Genomic DNA, 16,883 nt, shown 5'->3' with positions numbered 1-16,883 from the left:
ATTTACTATCCCTAATTAGTTGTCAAAGGGGCAAAAAGTTTCCATGAAAAATTTTACACCCCCGACCAAACACAGCCCTTTTTAGTCTGTGCGGTGGGTCCACTGTAAGTGGTAGAAAAAAAAAGTGTTTCTAAAAGTCACAACTAGGATTACACTAACAACAAGACATCTAAAATAAAGTAACGATGATAGAATTAGCCTTCAATTATATTGTATTAAATCAAGGAAAAAAATCCTCATTCCTTCAAAATAAAAAAGAAAAACAGACATGCATGTTTAGCTAATCACATAGGTTAGTTAAAAATTAATCTGCGCCAATCATGTTTCAAACATCAGATATCTAAATGTACTTTCACAAATTGGCAGCTTTCACAACCGAGCAAGCAGTTCTTTAAAAAAAACATTGTGTGAGATGAGGTATCAAATGCACTGGACCTTTATTTTCAGCAAAAATCTCCCCCTCCAATAAAAAAAGCTGCAATGGATGCTTCAGCGTGAAATTGCCACATAATTGAAAGGTAAATTTGAAAACGTTCTACAAGATGTTTTATTTCTAGAGTTTTGTTTTTTTGGAAAATGAAGTTGTAGGAGTAGTACATTACTTATATATTTGTATTTTGTTGTGTGGTGGATGCTGTGTATAGGTAGACTTGTCTCGCTCGATCGTTCCATACCACAGCATGCATGCAACTTGTTTATGAGTGGCGCACTGGCACGATGTAAATGGTACGGATATTTTCCGACCGTATTCGAATTCGATCTGGTCTGGAAGGGTTTTTATCCGTCCGTATCCGATTTCGAGTATCCACTATCCGTAACCGATCCGTATCCGAATGCTCAAAAGTTACATTTTTATGATATCGATATCCATTACAATTTTATTCGACAAAAACTAACACTATCCATATCCGACTCCGTATTCGAACACAAATATGAAAACAAATACGATATCAGTGATATCTGTCCGTATCCGATCCGTTTTCATCCCTAGGCGCACATATCCGAGAGCTTGCCCTAGTAGTCATCCGTAACTCCACATCAGTCACGCCGCAGTACATGGGCACATGGACATGGCCACAAGCTCAATTGAGTGAACTTGTGGCCGGGATGATGATGATGCCAATACTAGTACTACACACGGGTAGACCAGGACCCGGCGAGACGCCCACCCGGCCGCGGGCTCCGGTGCAGTAGCACAATGTTTGCAAGAGCTAGGCTATGATCAATGGCCATTCAAGCTAAAGATGGAAAGAGAGGGTGTTGTTTTGAGTTTTGCCCAGGCTCTCATCAAGTCTTGGATCAGCCACAATGGTTACTGATGTACACCTTCTTGTCATTCATGCGTTGCGGTTGCGGAAGCTTGGTCGGATCCTAAGGCCCCGTTTGGCATAACTTTAGCTTCTCTTAAAAGAGTTTGTGAAGCGGTTTTTCTGGTGAAGCAGCTTTCCTGGTAAAGCTAAAGCTGTTTTGAAAAACATTTGGCGAAATAGCTTTTTCCTAATGAAGCTGGGTGAAACCACATTTTTTAGCTTCACCCTACTAGTGGAAGCACATGAATGGCTTCACAGGTTGCTTCAAAGGAGAAGCTGCTGCAGTTTTACCTTTTTGACATAGCTTCACAAGAAGTTGTTTTTGAAGCTCTTCTTGAAGCTAGGCCAAAGGAGCCCTAATTAACCTCTAATCCACGTGCCCAATCACAGCTAGTGCGGAGCGTAGCAAGCAGCAGCCGCAGCTTTGCATGTACCGAGGTACGGAGGAGACCATCAGCAGGGGGCAAAAGCGGCCAAGCACTTGATCATGAGTTCCTCATTCGAGTTGGGATCCGGAAAAGACGGGAGGAGAGGAGGTAGCCTCCTCAAGTGCTCATCCACACATCACGTGCCCAACCGACGGTTGCGTTCAAGCTGACCAAATGTTGTTGGCTGCAACCAGCCAACAATTTTTTTTTTTCACACCAAATCATCACCAGTCATTAGTCAGTTAATAATATTTTTCTCTCACAACAAATTAGTACCAGCCACCAGCCATAACCAACCGAACAGAGTGATAAACAAATTAACACCAACCACCGGTCACAACCAGCCGGACAGAGTGATAAAAACGAGCGGCTATCAAAGTACTTGAGAGGGGCATTGCGAAGGGGGCAAGCCACGTCCAGGAATTCAACTTGTAACATGGGGCCAGCATACATACACGCTCCATCTCTATACATGATCAAGTGATAGGCTGGAACTGACGATGATAGGATTAGTTACCATGAACTCTGTGTCTAATTGCCTGTAAATAATAGAGAGCATTGCCCGCTACATCGGCATTGACTATGCAAGCATCTAACAGGATCCGTGTTGATTTATAGGGAATGGTTCTGAGTGCCGTTGTTCGCGATGTTGATACGGTCAATCCGAAGTTAACTTTGAAAAAAATACTACGGCTCAAAAAAAAAACGTGCAGCATGTCCCTCAGCTCCTTCCTTGCATGGGGAACAGGGGAAGGGGAGGCAACGTGGCTCTGGTCGGCTGTCTGGTCACCGCTGTTGTGCAGCTCGATCGTGCCAGTGGACGCCGACGCCGTGTGCGCGGCCCGGAGCAACTGAGCCACCTGCTGTTTAGAAAATAGATAATTGTAAGTTTAAATTCCAAACTAAATCTAGCATGCATGACTCTAACATACTAGACAGTACATATATCATAAACATGATCTCAGAAAACATGATTATGAAACAGATCTGATCACAAAATACATACTGTGCGCTCCCGCCGGGAAGACGAAAGGTGCAGACGAGACGAAGACGGTCCTTCGAACGGAGTGTAGCAACCGGCGTTGCAGACGACGGTACGCCGCAGCTCCTGACTTGGACGGAGGATGAGCCATGGCGAAGAAGATGAGCAGTCGCGCTTAGCGCTTCCCAAAAACCTTATTCGCCCTCACCCGGTGCAGGATCACAAGAGCGAGCGGTTCCGGAGACCTGCTCTCCCGTTCGCCGGTGCACGCCGGCGCTCGGGATGGAGAAGACTACGGTGGCGGCGCAGCAACGAGAGGAGGCAAAACCCTAACTCAGATTAGATCTTCTTATGAATTCTCAAACCTTGGGAACTCCACGTATAGCGATCTATGGTTCACTTTTTTCATGAGGGGGGTGGTCCGTATTTAAAGGGAGAAAAACCCCTTACACCCTCGTCCATTAGCAATACGGGACTAATAGATGGTGTACCTCCTCTTAGCGCTAATGGGCCTTTGAGATTTATTAGGATTATTTATACGGGCCAAGCCCATAAATCTAACAATCCCCCACCAGATCTCAACTATCCATTTATAGATTTTGTCTGTTTCTCACTACTGTTTGATATACCAGTGTTTTAGTGAGGACTGTTAAGTTGAACTCTCACCTAGAGCTCCAAGCTACACTTATCCACAACTTGAACAATAGACTACGCCTTGAATTGCAAGTTTGGTGCAAACAAATTTCACTCAAAGTCATAACCAGTACATGGCTGCCAGTAGCCTTCTCCGCGGGTGGAGCATATACGTCGTACTCCCTGGTCTCTTCATGAGTTTACTAGAGATCACCCAAATCTCACAGATTGCGATGTTAGATAGTCAGACTCATATAGGTGTGTTCTTTCAAGAATGCTATGTAGGACATCACCTTTGCTCATTAGAGCCAATAGAAACACATTAAGGCAAATAGCCAACTTGCCTTACAACAACTGAGAGTATTGCATCTTTTCTTAGAGAGGGTTTAACTATTACTGTCCTCAGTTCACCATCAACTTGTTCTCCCCAAGTCCTAATTCACGAGATCTCCGATCACATAGTTTGGGTTACCACTGTGGCAACTTATACGGGTCTCATACCCATCTCCCTTGATGCACTATCTATCACATTCCGTGATAATTCTTTTGTAAAGGGATCTGTCAGGTTTTTGTCTGTTTGAATAAAGGTCACACTTATCACTGCGGAGTTTCTCAACTTCCTGACAGACTTCAGTCGTCTTTTAACATGTCTTGATGACTTTGCATTATCCTTAGCACTGTTCACTTTGACTATCACCGTTTGATTGTCATAGTTCATAAGGATGGCCGGCACTGGTTTCTCAACCACAGGAAAGTCCATCAAGAGCACACGCAGCCACTCTGCCTCAACAGTGGCTGTGTCCAAAGTAGTAAGTTGCTTTCATGTTTGACCGCGTCAAAATGGTCTGTTTGCAAGACCTCCATGATATCGCACCACCTCCAAGGGTAAACACATACCCGCTCGTGGCATATAGCTCATCAGCGTCAGATATCCAGTTTGAATCACTATATCCCTCAAGCACAGCAGAGTGCCCAGAATAGTGAATCCCATAATTCATAGTACCTGCTAGATAGCGCATAACCCTTTCAAGTGCATGCCAATGATCAGTACCCGGGTTTGACATGAACCTGCTCAATTTGCTCACATCAAAAGATGTCGGGTCTCGTTGCGCTAGCTAAGTACATGAGTGAAACAATAATCTGCAAATATCTCAGTTGATCTTTGGCAATTTTTCTGTTCTTTCTCAACATCACACTAGGATCATAAGGTGTTGGAGAAGGCTTGCTGTCGATATAGTCAAAACGGCTCAAGACTTTTTCCACATAATGGGATTGTGAAAGAGTAATCTCATTCTCAACCTTAATAAGCTTGATGTTAAGGATAACATCAGTTTCTTCTAGATCCTTCATATCAAAGCTCTTTGAAAGAAAAGACATAACCTCATTGATCACATCAATGTTTGTGCCAAAGATCAGTATGTCGTCCACATACAAGCATAATATCACTCCTCCACCCCCACCATAGCGATAGTACACACATCTATCAGCCTTATTAATGACAAAGCCCGCAGAAGTTAAAGTTCTGTCGAACTTCTCATGCCATTGCTTAGGTGCTTGTTTCAACCCATACAAAGACTTCAAAAGCTTACACACCTTGTTTTCTTGACCTTTCATTACAAATCCATCAGGCTGATCCATGTAGATCTCATCATCCAACTCTCCATTTAGGAAAGTTGTCTTAACATCCATCTGATGAATGATAAGACCATATGAGGCAGCCAAGGAAATTAATGCTCGAATAGTGGTCAATCTAGCGACAGGTGAATAAGTATCAAAGAAGTCTTCGCCTTCCTTTTGTGTGTACCCTTTAGCAACAAGCCGAGCCTTGTACTTGTCAATAGTACCGTCAGACTTAAACTTCTTCTTGAATATCCACTTACATCCTACTGGCTTGCAACCATAGGGTCGTTCAGTGAGCTCCCATGTTCCATTAGAAAGAATTGAGTCCATCTCACTTTGGACTGTTTCTTTTCAATCATCTGCATCTGAAGATGCATATGCCTCTGCAATGGACGTGGGAGTATTGTCCACAAGATACACAGTGTCTCTTGCTCCTTCTAGGAGCTTCACTGTCATCTTTCTCTAGGACATGCTCATGTTCATCGGATTGTTCAGAAGACTCGATAGGTACTGCAGGTTGAGGAGTTATCTCTGTCGAAAATCTAGAATTGCTATGCATATCTTTCATAGGAAAAATATTCTCAAAAAATGTTGCATCATGAGATTCCATAATAATATCAACATGCACATCTGGTATCTCAGATTTAACCACTAAGAATCTATAAGCAATGCTCCTCTGAGCATATCCTAGAAAGACACAATCCACTGTTTTAGGTCCCAACTTGCGCTTCTTTGGAATAGGCACATTAACTTTCGCTAAGCACCCCCACGTGCGCAGATAAGAAAGTGATGGTTTTCTCCCATTCCACATCTCACATGGAGTTTGATCTTGATTCTTGTTTGGAACTTTATTAAAGACATGACACGAAGTCAATACAGTCTCCCCCCACCATGCCTTAGAAAGACCAGCTGCGTCTAACATGGAGTTAACCAAGTTAGTCACCGTGCGGTTTTTCCTCTCGGCAATCCCGTTTGATTCGGGAGAATAGGGAGGCGTCCTCTAATGAATAATTCCATGCTCCTCACAGAATTCATCAAATATTTTGGGAAAATACTCGCCACCACAATCTGACCTTAGGCGCTTGATCTTTCTCTCTAGTTGATTCTCAACTTCAGCTTTATAGATTTTAAAGTAGTCTAACGCTTCGTCCTTAGTTCGTAACAAATAAACATAGCAAAATCTAGTCGCATCGTCAATTAACATCATGAAGTATCTTTTCCCACCATTTGTCAACACACCATTCATCTCACATAGATCAGAATATATGAGTTCTAGAGGTGCCAAGTGTCTCTTCTCAGCAGCCTTGTGAGGCTTTCGAGGTTGCTTTGATTGCACACAACTATGGCACTTAGAACCTTTAGCAATGGTGAATTTCAGAATTAAACACATGCTGGAAAACTGAGACATCAAACCAAAATTAACATGACATAAACGTGAATGCCAAACACTCGCATCATCGCTAACGTTGCCACAAATATGGTTCACCGACTTATTACAAAATTCAGCAAGAGAAAAGCGGAACAAGCCTCCACAATCATAGCCTTTACCAACGAATTGTCCATGTTTCGACACGACAAATTTATTGGACTCTAACACTACCTTAAACCCGTCCCTGCATAGGACTGACCCGCTGACCAGATTCTTGTTGATAGTGGGCACATGCTGCACGTTCCTCAGCTGCACGATCTTCCCCGAAGTAAACTTCAGATCTACCGTGCCAACACCATGAACAGAAGCATGTGAACCATTCCCCATCAACACGGAGAAGTCCTTGATGGTCTGGTAAGAAGAAAACATAGAGATGTCAGCACACACATGAACATTAGCACCCGTATCAAGCCACCAACTCGTGGATTGAAACACTGAAAGAACTGTAGGTAAATTACCGTACCCATCTCCAGTGTTGCTTATGGTCACCATGTTGACATTCTTGGACTCATTTGCTTTCTTGGCTCTGCGGTCTGCCCGATCTGGGCACTCCTTGGAGAAGTGTCCAAGATTACCACATACATAGCACTTTTACAAAGCCTTGTTCTTCTTCTTCTTGAAGGTAGTGGTCTTGATAGGATTGTTGTTCCCTTTGTTCTTGCCATATGGGAACTTTTGGACCAGGTTGGCGCTGGACTGGCCTTGATCTCCTTTCTCAGGCACGTCCTTCTTCCGAGCCTTCTCCTCAACATCAAGAGTCGCTATCAGATTTTCAACTGATATCTCCTGTCTCTTGTGTTTCAGAGTTGTGGCGAAGTTCCTCCACTGGGAAGGCAACTTTGCAATAATGCATCCAGCCACAAACTTGTCGGGAATAGGACACTTAAGGAGATCAAGATCCTTGACAATGCACTGCACCTCATGTGCCTGTTCCACCATAGAACAGTTATTCACCATTCTGTAGTCATGGAAACTCTCCATGAGGTACAGTTCATTGCCCGCATCTGTTGCATCATACTTAGCAACCAGAGCATCCCACAGCGTCTTCGCCTCTGTCTCATCAATGTACACACGGACTAATCCGTCTGCCAGATTGCTAATGATACATCCGACAAAGAGATTATTGGCCTCATCGTACTTCTTCTGCTCTTCAGCAGTAAGTACGCCCTCAGGCTTGCCAAGTCTCATGTCCCAGATGTGCATAGCAGTAAACCAGAGGCGAACATTGGACTTCCAGATCTTAAAGTTCACGCCAGTAAACTTTTCTGGCCTTAGTGACTCAGCGAAACCAGCCATTGTTAAATCAACAGATTGCCTATAATAAGGTTTTTGGATTGTTGGAAAAATAGACAACTGTAAGTTAAAATTCCGAACTAGATTTGTCATGACGAGAATTAAACCTAGCATGCATGACTCTAACATACTAGACAGTATGTATATCATAAACATGATCTCAGAAAACATGATTATGAAACAGATCTGATCACAAAATACGTACTATGCAGGAGCCGCTGGGAAGACGAAAGGTGCAGACGAGATGAAGACGGTCCTTCGAACGGAGCGCAGCAACCAGCATTGCAGACAACGGTACGCCGCAGCTCCTGACTTGGAAGGAGGATGAGCCGTGGCGAAGAAGATGAGCAGTCATGCTTAGCGCTTCCCAAAAACCTTATTCGCCCTCTCCCGGTGCAGGATCACAAGAGCGAACGGTTCCGGAGACCTGCTCTCCCATTCGCCGGTGCACGCCGGCGCTCGGGATGGAGAAGACTACAGTGGCGGCGCAGCAACAAGAGGAGGCAAAACCCTAACTCAGATTAGATCTTCTTATGAATTCCCAAACCTTGGGGACTCCACGTATAGCGATCTATGGTTCACTTTTTCCATGAGGGAGGTGGTCCGTATTTAAAGGGAGAAAACCCCTTACACCCTCGTCCATTAACAATACGGGACTAATAGATGGTGTACCTCCTCTTAGCGCTAATGGGCCTTTGAGATTTATTAGTATTATTTATATGGGTCAAGCCCATAAATCTAACACCTGCCTGCTCATCACGATCAGGCAAGTCGAGATGACCGGCCAACTTCTCCAGCAGCTCCACCACCACCACGAGGTGCATGAAGCGCTGCTACGGCAGCGGCTGGAGACGAGCAGGCAGGTGCACACGAGCCGTGGCTACCTGTGCCGGTGCTTCATAGTTCATGGGGGTGCGCCGTGCCAATGAGCTCCGCGTCCGCGAGGTGCAGGGTGTGACCGCATTCTACCTCCACCTTTTTCCTCCTGTCACCTAGTTACATTGACGACATGCTTCTCAACAAGCCTTCTGGTCCTCCTTGCCAAGTGGTACAGATACAACATTCTTCCTTGGGTGATTTATCTGCACCAAAAAAAACCTTTTGCAAAGTTACAAATACAACATTCTCCCTGGCATCCTTGGGTCCTTCAGAACTAGATTCCAGGAAACTATTTGTGTATTCCCACCACAAATACTTTTTTTTGTCATGTTACCTTATTTTCGTAAACAATATAATTAGCATTATTAGTCCGCAATCATCTCACATTCTCTTTGAAATTTCCTTTTACATTTTAATTACCCTGTATTATCACCCCACAATCCACAATCCACAATCCACACATTCCTACGTCTACTCTTGATCAATCAATTCTCCTAAATTTAGTACAATAGATATAAGGAAAAAGTCCATTTTACAACCTTCAACTATTGCGGTCGTCCGCTTTTCAATCCTGATTTACAAAACCAGGAATCTTACAACCTCCAAGTATCAAAATCGTTTGCATGTCGTCCTTGGCTGGTTTGCGGGGCTGTTTTCGCCGACGTGGCGCCAAGTCGCCCGCCCTCATGGCTTGCTGACCAGGATCGCTTAAATTAAAGTTTTTTAGAAAACCCTCTAGTTTGGATCCAAATATATGCTGAATACCCCCTAATTTAAATCGTGATCCTAACATTTGCATGAAATCCCCTTCTTTGGTTTTGAAATTTTCAAATAGCACTCGGGGTCTTGAGTCCTGACCGTCTCCTCCTCTCGCCGTCAGGCGCTTCCCGCCGCTCCCCTTCCTCAGCTCCTCCTGGAATCTCCATCCCACATTGCTCCTAGCTAGCTCCTGCTCCGTATCCTACATGCTCTATATCTCCAGTGCCAGCCTACGACGAGTCGACCAATCACTGGTCATATGACCAATACATAAGATATGCAATGTATCTTCCAGAGCAGTAAGTGAATAAAAAAAAGAAATAGAGAGTGTCTGGTAGGTAGCCGTACTGGAAGGTGTGGCTGGATCACCTCCTTTTCAGGGAGAGCTAATGCTTATGCTTATTGGGTATTTTGGTTTGACATTGCTTCACGCCCAAAAAGTCCACTAGTATTTTGGTTTGACATTGTCTTTTGCTGAGCTAGGCCCTGAGTCTCTTGTGTGGGGAGTAGAGAGAGAGTTGCTTACTATAAGAAAAGTCCACTAGTATGGATTGATCACTAGCCCTTACTATCAGTCACTGATTCAAGAACAAATACCGATACAACCCTTCAGTTAGGACACTAAACAATAATGGCTCATCATTCAGTAAAGTCGCAAAACAGCAATGTGCCCTCCTTCTAACTAGTAATAACCTTGGGCCTTTTACAAGATCACAGTGCACTAGTATCACCAAACCAACAACTGAGCTTTCGATAGACAGACTTAGTCTTTCGGGTCCTGCTAACCTAGTGATGTAGAAGATTAGCGCCGGATGGCACAAGGCACTTTGCATCATTTAATGTAAAACGCAGCCTCTCCACAGAATTTTGCTCCATGCTGGGCCCTGATGGTGGAACTGTCATTTTGGGGAAGAAGAAGACACACTTTGAGACTGGACCATGGCGTTCGTGCAAGTTGACATGATCGGTCAGCTCCACCTCCCCGAGGCACGGCGTAGTTGCTGTGGCGGCAGGAGACAAAGTATCCCATGGTCCATGGAAGAACCGGAGGACATGCTCCGGAGAGCGTACATGTTCGTCATGTCCTGCCAGTGCCGCAGCTACCTGGGTAGGTGCTTCATTATTCATGGGGTTGCCACGCTGACGAGCTCCGACAGGTGCAGGACGAGACCGCCTCCTACCTCCAGCACTTCCCTCCTGTCACCTACGTCGACGGCATGGCATGCTTCTCAACAAGCCTTCTGGTCCTCCTCCTTGCCAAATGGTACGAGTAGAGCCTTCTTCCTTGGGATTTATATATCTGCTCCCAAAAGAGATTACATTTGTTCATCAGTATCAACGGTTGCAAAGTTCGACGACCGCAGACGCAGGTGCAGTTCCCCCTGGCATGCTGTGGAGTGTGGATCTTCAGAATTTTCAGATTCCAAATTAATGAAATTATAGAAAGTTTGTCTTTTCCACCACAAATATTGTCCTTACATGTTACTTCATTTCCATAAACAACTGAAATAGTATTCTGACTCCGCAATCATCTCATATTCTCTTCTAAATTTCCTTCAAAAATTGAATTACTCTATGTTCTCTGTCTGCAATCATCTCATAATCTCTTCTAAAATTCTCTTTTTTCTTGACAATATCTGTATATTCTGCTTTTTGAAGAAACATTTCTACTGTATTCAGTCAATTCTGAAGCAATGTACATCCTTCTTCATTCCTATGTTTTGTTCAATCTACTATCCTCTTAGCTGGGCTTGTTGGCCATTGTATTACTTTGGTCATCGTGTGAATTGAATTCTCACCATAATAGATACAACCACAATAAAGATCACAGAGATGTCTGAATTCCTTCACACTTCTATGGTTTCTAGTTTTCTTCTGATCCTTCCGAGTTCCGACACTGTATAGTCTAGAAAGCACCCTACAATTTTTTAGGATGCTTCCTTCACATGTTGCTTCTTCGAGGAGGAAACTAAACATATACATACTTGTCGATTGTCCCTTGCACAAATTTGAATTAGAATTGCAACTTTTTGAGATGTCTGTTCACATCAACACAAGCATGCTGCTTCTCCGAATCTTCAAATTACTTATCATTTCTCTCTTCCATAAATCGGAATCTGAATGTGCTTTGCACAGATCAGAGTGACCGTCAGACTTAGACAATCAGACTCCTTAGGCAATCAGACTGAAGCTGAATTGACAATTGTATGTTGGCTGAGAGTTTGAATGCTTTTAGGCTAGAGTAGGAAGCTAAAACATAGTGAATTTTGCCATAGATAAATTAGACACATGTATATACTATACATATACTAATTGTTTTTTTCCAAATTTGTTGGTTATTCCCATGAATATACATGCATCTACATAGCTCCACCCAAGCCATGTCTTCATCCATCTATGTGAGCTAGGCCTCATTGCAATGATGGCTGTCCTCTACGACATATCCTTCGCCGTGGAGAAAGCTCATGACAAAATGTTGGATCTATCCAATTGTGAAAAGACAAAGCAGATTATTAAAAATGTGCTGGATATGGTTCATGCCTACATTGTTGAGGTTAGTTTGGTAGGCAAAACCATCAGGGTCGTCAAACAGGGGGCTTCAGCGATCTACAGAATGGCTAGCAATGGCACTGCAGCGATCGGCAGTGGCGCTGCTGCGGTCCTTGGGATCATCAGCAATGGCACTGCTACGATCCTTGGGATAATCGGTAGTGGCGTTGCTGCGATCAACATCGGTGCTATAGTGGTCGGCTGTGTCACTACTACTGCTTGGCAGAAGGTGGGGGAGGAGGAGGAGGAGTAGAGGAGGAGAAGAGGCACCTTGGGAGATGAATATCTATTTGCATATTATCTATCATGTGTGTTAGTTCGGTTATCTTGACTGCTCAATAGTCAAATTATAGAATTTTAAGTTAGTTTATCAATGAAATTGAACTTTGGTTCAAAGTTGTTAGTCTATGGATGAAATTGAACTTTGGTTGAAAGCTTTGAGGAAGAAATCAACTATTTTGATTTTTTTTGAACATGTGGCTTAGTCAGGCATCAGAGTCTGGATCAGCTAGGGTTAGTTAGATACGAGTTCCAAACGTAGCTGCTTTGTTAATTGTTTATGTTCATTATTAATTCATAAGCTGAGTTAGGTAGGCTCTTTCTAGTAGAACCTTCAATCAAGGTATGGGTCTTAGACTCGTCATGTGTACCCCTATTTTTGGATAATTTTTTTGTGGTGGAAGCTAGTATTCTTGTCGATAACAAGATGCTGCATGTGGTGACTTAATCTCAAGATCTACTAGGCCAATGTCTCATGTGTGTGAGGGTTTGCAACATTTGGTTGTTCTTTTTTTGAAAAAAAAACCGTGACAATGGCACACGCGCATGGTGGATAATAAGGTGTCGTAGTGAACTAGCAATTGTGCAAGAAAGTTTTGAGACCTTTGTGAATGTTGACAGGATCATAGGTGCAGTTATATAATGATGTTAGAAGTTTCTCGTATCTTTTTTTAACTCTTTGTGGACTATTTTTTGTTAGGATATTTATGAAATCTATAATAATTTTATAAGATTGTAAAAGTACTTTTAAATATAACTTTACATAGATTTTTTATATTATGTTTTTATGCTAAATTGTTTGAAAGTGACGTTTCTGGTAGAACTTGCTTCCATTCCATCGGTATATTGGGAAGAGACATGTAATTAAGATACCATTGGACGCTAACTTTTGAGTAGGTTACTGATCTTGTTCGGTCCCTCTTTACCCTCGTTTTCACTTTACCCATGGCTTTCTTTTCACTTTGAGCTTGATCCCAAGGTGTAGGGTTTTTGGTAGCTTTATTCTCTCACGGAAAAAGAATCTAAACGGTAGGATCAACATGGAACATCATTAAAAAAAATCAGCATGGGGTGGTAAAGGGGCTTGAAATTTAGCCTAGAGAATCTAAGAGCTGGGCTTAAAAAGGCCGGGCTCTAATTCTATACAATTTTGATCTAAAAATTTAAGAATCATATTGGGTTGTGAAGAGGTTATTAGATCCATTAGGTCCATGGCCCGTTACCACCCGAGTCCATCTATCGTCGGGTGTAGGTACTGCCACCTGTGGTCAGGGCTGGGTCAAAAGAAAGCTGCTAAAACGCATGTGCGGTAGAGATGCTAGGAAATGTCTGCAGGATCAGGACCGTGGACAGGGAGGCCCGGCTAAGCTTTAATAGTGTGAAGAGACACAAGCAAAAACAATGGAAGGAATGCTTCTTGTTTAGTTTTTTAGTTTAAGTAATAAATCGTGTCACATCACATGTTTACACATTAATTAGGAGCACTAAACATAGATTTATTACAAAACTAATTTCATAAGTCATGATTTAATCACAAAATGAATCTATTAAGCCTAATTAATCTATGGTTTGACCACTAATTGCTACAGCAACCATACGCTAATTGTGTATTAATTATACTTAATTGATTCGTCTAGAACTCTAATTGCAACTTATGCAATTAGTTTTTATATTAAGTTGACATCTGAACATTGTGAAAGCAACTAAAAAAAATTAAACGAGCCCTTACATCCTTCAGTTTGCTGCCTGCAGCCTGTTCAAGTCAGTTTGCTAGGCAAGGTCAAAAGAAAGAATGGAGGTCAGGTCAGGTCAGTCACAACTTCACAAGATGACCCTGCATGCAGTTTGCTGCCTACAGCCTGTTCAGATTAATGAAGTCTATATGGTTTCTTCTTGAGTTTTCTTCTTTGTGATCCTTTCGAGTTCCGACACTATAGATTTATTGAGTTTTCAGGATGCTTCCTTCATATGTTGCTTCTTCGAGGAGGAAACTAAACATATACATACTTGTCGGTTCTCCTTTCCACAAATTTGAATCGGAATTGCAAGTTTTTGGGATCTCTGTTCACATCAATACAAGCATGCTGCTTCTCTGAATCTTCAAATTACACATACTTATCATTTCTCTCTTCCATAAATAAGAATCCAAATGTGTTCTGTATAGATCAGAGTGTCTGTTAGATTTGTTCTTGATTAAGTCTGTTAGGCATAAGTACAAAACCCAGCATTTTGGTTCGTGATGAGGAGTAGGCCCGACCTTCCGAGAGGTAAAGGTACGTTCGATTGGTGGAGAACTCGACGTTGACGATCCGGCTTCAAATCAGCAAGATTCGAACCCTGCAACTGCTACACCACTGCTTCGTTGGTTATCAACCAAGCACAACTTGATTGACCTCGCCGAGAAGGCTTTTCCTGCAAGCGAATCAAAGGACACAAGCAAAAAGATGAAAATACGCAATCTGATATTACAAATATGGATGAAGCGAATCACAAGAGGGGTTCAAGAACTCAATTCCAAAGGACTAATCGACACAGTGGAGGAGATCAAGAACAGGGGCCTTGGATTACAGTAAAATGACTTATCGCCACAGTTACAATGAATCAATCAAAGTTTCGATGCCGAAAACTTGAACTAAACAAAACTCGAGTCTAAATGGCGACGGTTACTGAGTTTTAATGACCAGGGGCGAGCTGAGGAGGGGGCGCCCACAACATGGGCCGAAGGCACGACACGATACAAAGCCTGAAAAGGCCCAAAACATGTGACGCAGCACCTTTCCGTGGTCACACAAAATGATCCACGAGGCTTCTGGAGCTAGGACCAGAACCAAAAGAAGCATCTTATCATCATCTTTCCAACGCATCCAAGATCACCTCATTTGGACGTCGTATGAGGGAGATATCGCAGAAACCGTGCAGGGATGTTAGCTGAATCCGAGACGAACGCGATGATTGAGTTGGTGACGATTTGTAACTTGGAGAAAACCGTGGCATGAGCGTGTCCAGCATGGCGATGTCCTCATCAGTTCGTCTTCAGTCATGGTTTTTCAAGTCAGCCATGTAGTAAAATCACTTTCAAGGTACCTGCTGTTCACGGCACAGAAATGGTATCTGTTCAGATCTAGTCTGGGACTCGTCGTTTCCAAGTGAAACTGAAGCACTTTTCAGGGCACAATATGCAGAGCGATCTGAAGTTGTGCTGCCTACGCCCACGATTTCAGATAAATGCATTGCAGATTGCAGATTGCAGATTGCAGCTGCAGTAAGGTTTCCAGCGTCCGCATTATTAGGTAGTGGAATTGGCCTGCGCTGGTCGACACATGTCGTGTGTGAATCTACAAGGGTCTCACGTAACTAATTTTTTTTACCATCTCGTCCATACCCTAACCAACTAATCTTTCTGACCTAACTTATTTTTAATTAAGAGCATTTGCTATGTGCCTAGCTTAATTTTTTGCATTTGGGATAGCACTCCATTGGTTATGTGTGAGCCACTCGACACAACAAGATTATATTTGCCTTTCTCCTTTTTTTTAGAAAAAAAAATAAGGGCTGGAGTAAACGACATGGTGTCATGTTAGTAAGTGTACAGTAAAAGAAAAGGAATGGTTGATTTATCTAGTATAAAGCACAATAATCTCGAGATGTGATAGCTAGGCACCGTCCCTACATGAAAGCTAGCAAGACACAAACAATTATTAGCATCTGGACAACTTGCATGAAAGGAGCTAGTGATGAGGATCATTAGCATTGCTTTGCTTTGTTGATAAGGAAGAAAGAAACAAGGAAAAATATCTCTTTTAGGTGGCGCATACAACTTGTGGAGTCCACATCGAATTATTAGGACAGCTAACTAGCTCAAAAACCAACCCATAGTAAGTTTGATATTATGTCTTAGTTAAAGTTTGAAAAGAAAATAGATGAAGTTTGAAAAAAAAAGAAAATAGAAATGCCTTGCAAAAGTATCAACTACCAAATAGAAATGCCTTGCAAAAGTATCAACTACCAAATACCTCGCAAAAAAAAGTTTGAAAAAGTTTGACTTGAAAGAAAATAGAAATGCCTTGCATTTGAAAACAGATGAAGTATAATGCAGTGTGTTCGAACGGTTTCGCATCTGTCACATGACCAAATCAAACTACCAAAGCTAAAACTTAGCACAAAGAAAATTACATTTATATATACTATATATGGTTCGTGCGGAATTATGCAAAACATTCTTCTCTAGCTGGCTCGTGCTGCAAGTGCAAGGCGACTGCTTTGTTTTTTTACGTACTACTACTTCCTGATGATCCGTTAATTAGTTGGCTGGTTAGTTGCTGACACGACGCTTCCATCAACGTGCGTGTGGATCCCGCGTTGCGTTGGAGAAGCTACTACAAGTACACAGTAGCAAGCATCGATCCTACTTTTTTTTTCTGACAGTAGCATCGATCCTACTGGGGGAATGAAGAAAGCTGCTGAAGCTCGTGCTGGTGATCCTTTGAACCCGGGGCGACTTTTCATCACTTGAAGGCAAGGCCAGCCCCCAACGGCCACGAATGGAACATCTCGCGTGCAGGCGGGGCGCCACGTGGCGGCCAGTGGGTCGTGGAACGTGTCAGGATACAAGCCACTGGCAGCGGTAGGCAGTGGAACAAAAACATTGGGCTAGTTGGATCTCATTTTGTTTTGAAAAATAGACCCTTTTTTTTCCAAGACAAGTCGTCCAAACCGTCCTC

Source organism: Panicum virgatum, chromosome 2K (genome assembly GCF_016808335.1).
Source record: "Panicum virgatum strain AP13 chromosome 2K, P.virgatum_v5, whole genome shotgun sequence".
Taxonomy (NCBI): Eukaryota; Viridiplantae; Streptophyta; class Magnoliopsida; order Poales; family Poaceae; genus Panicum; species Panicum virgatum.
The sequence above is the reverse complement of the archived record's forward strand: the minus strand, read 5'-3'. Positions refer to the sequence as shown.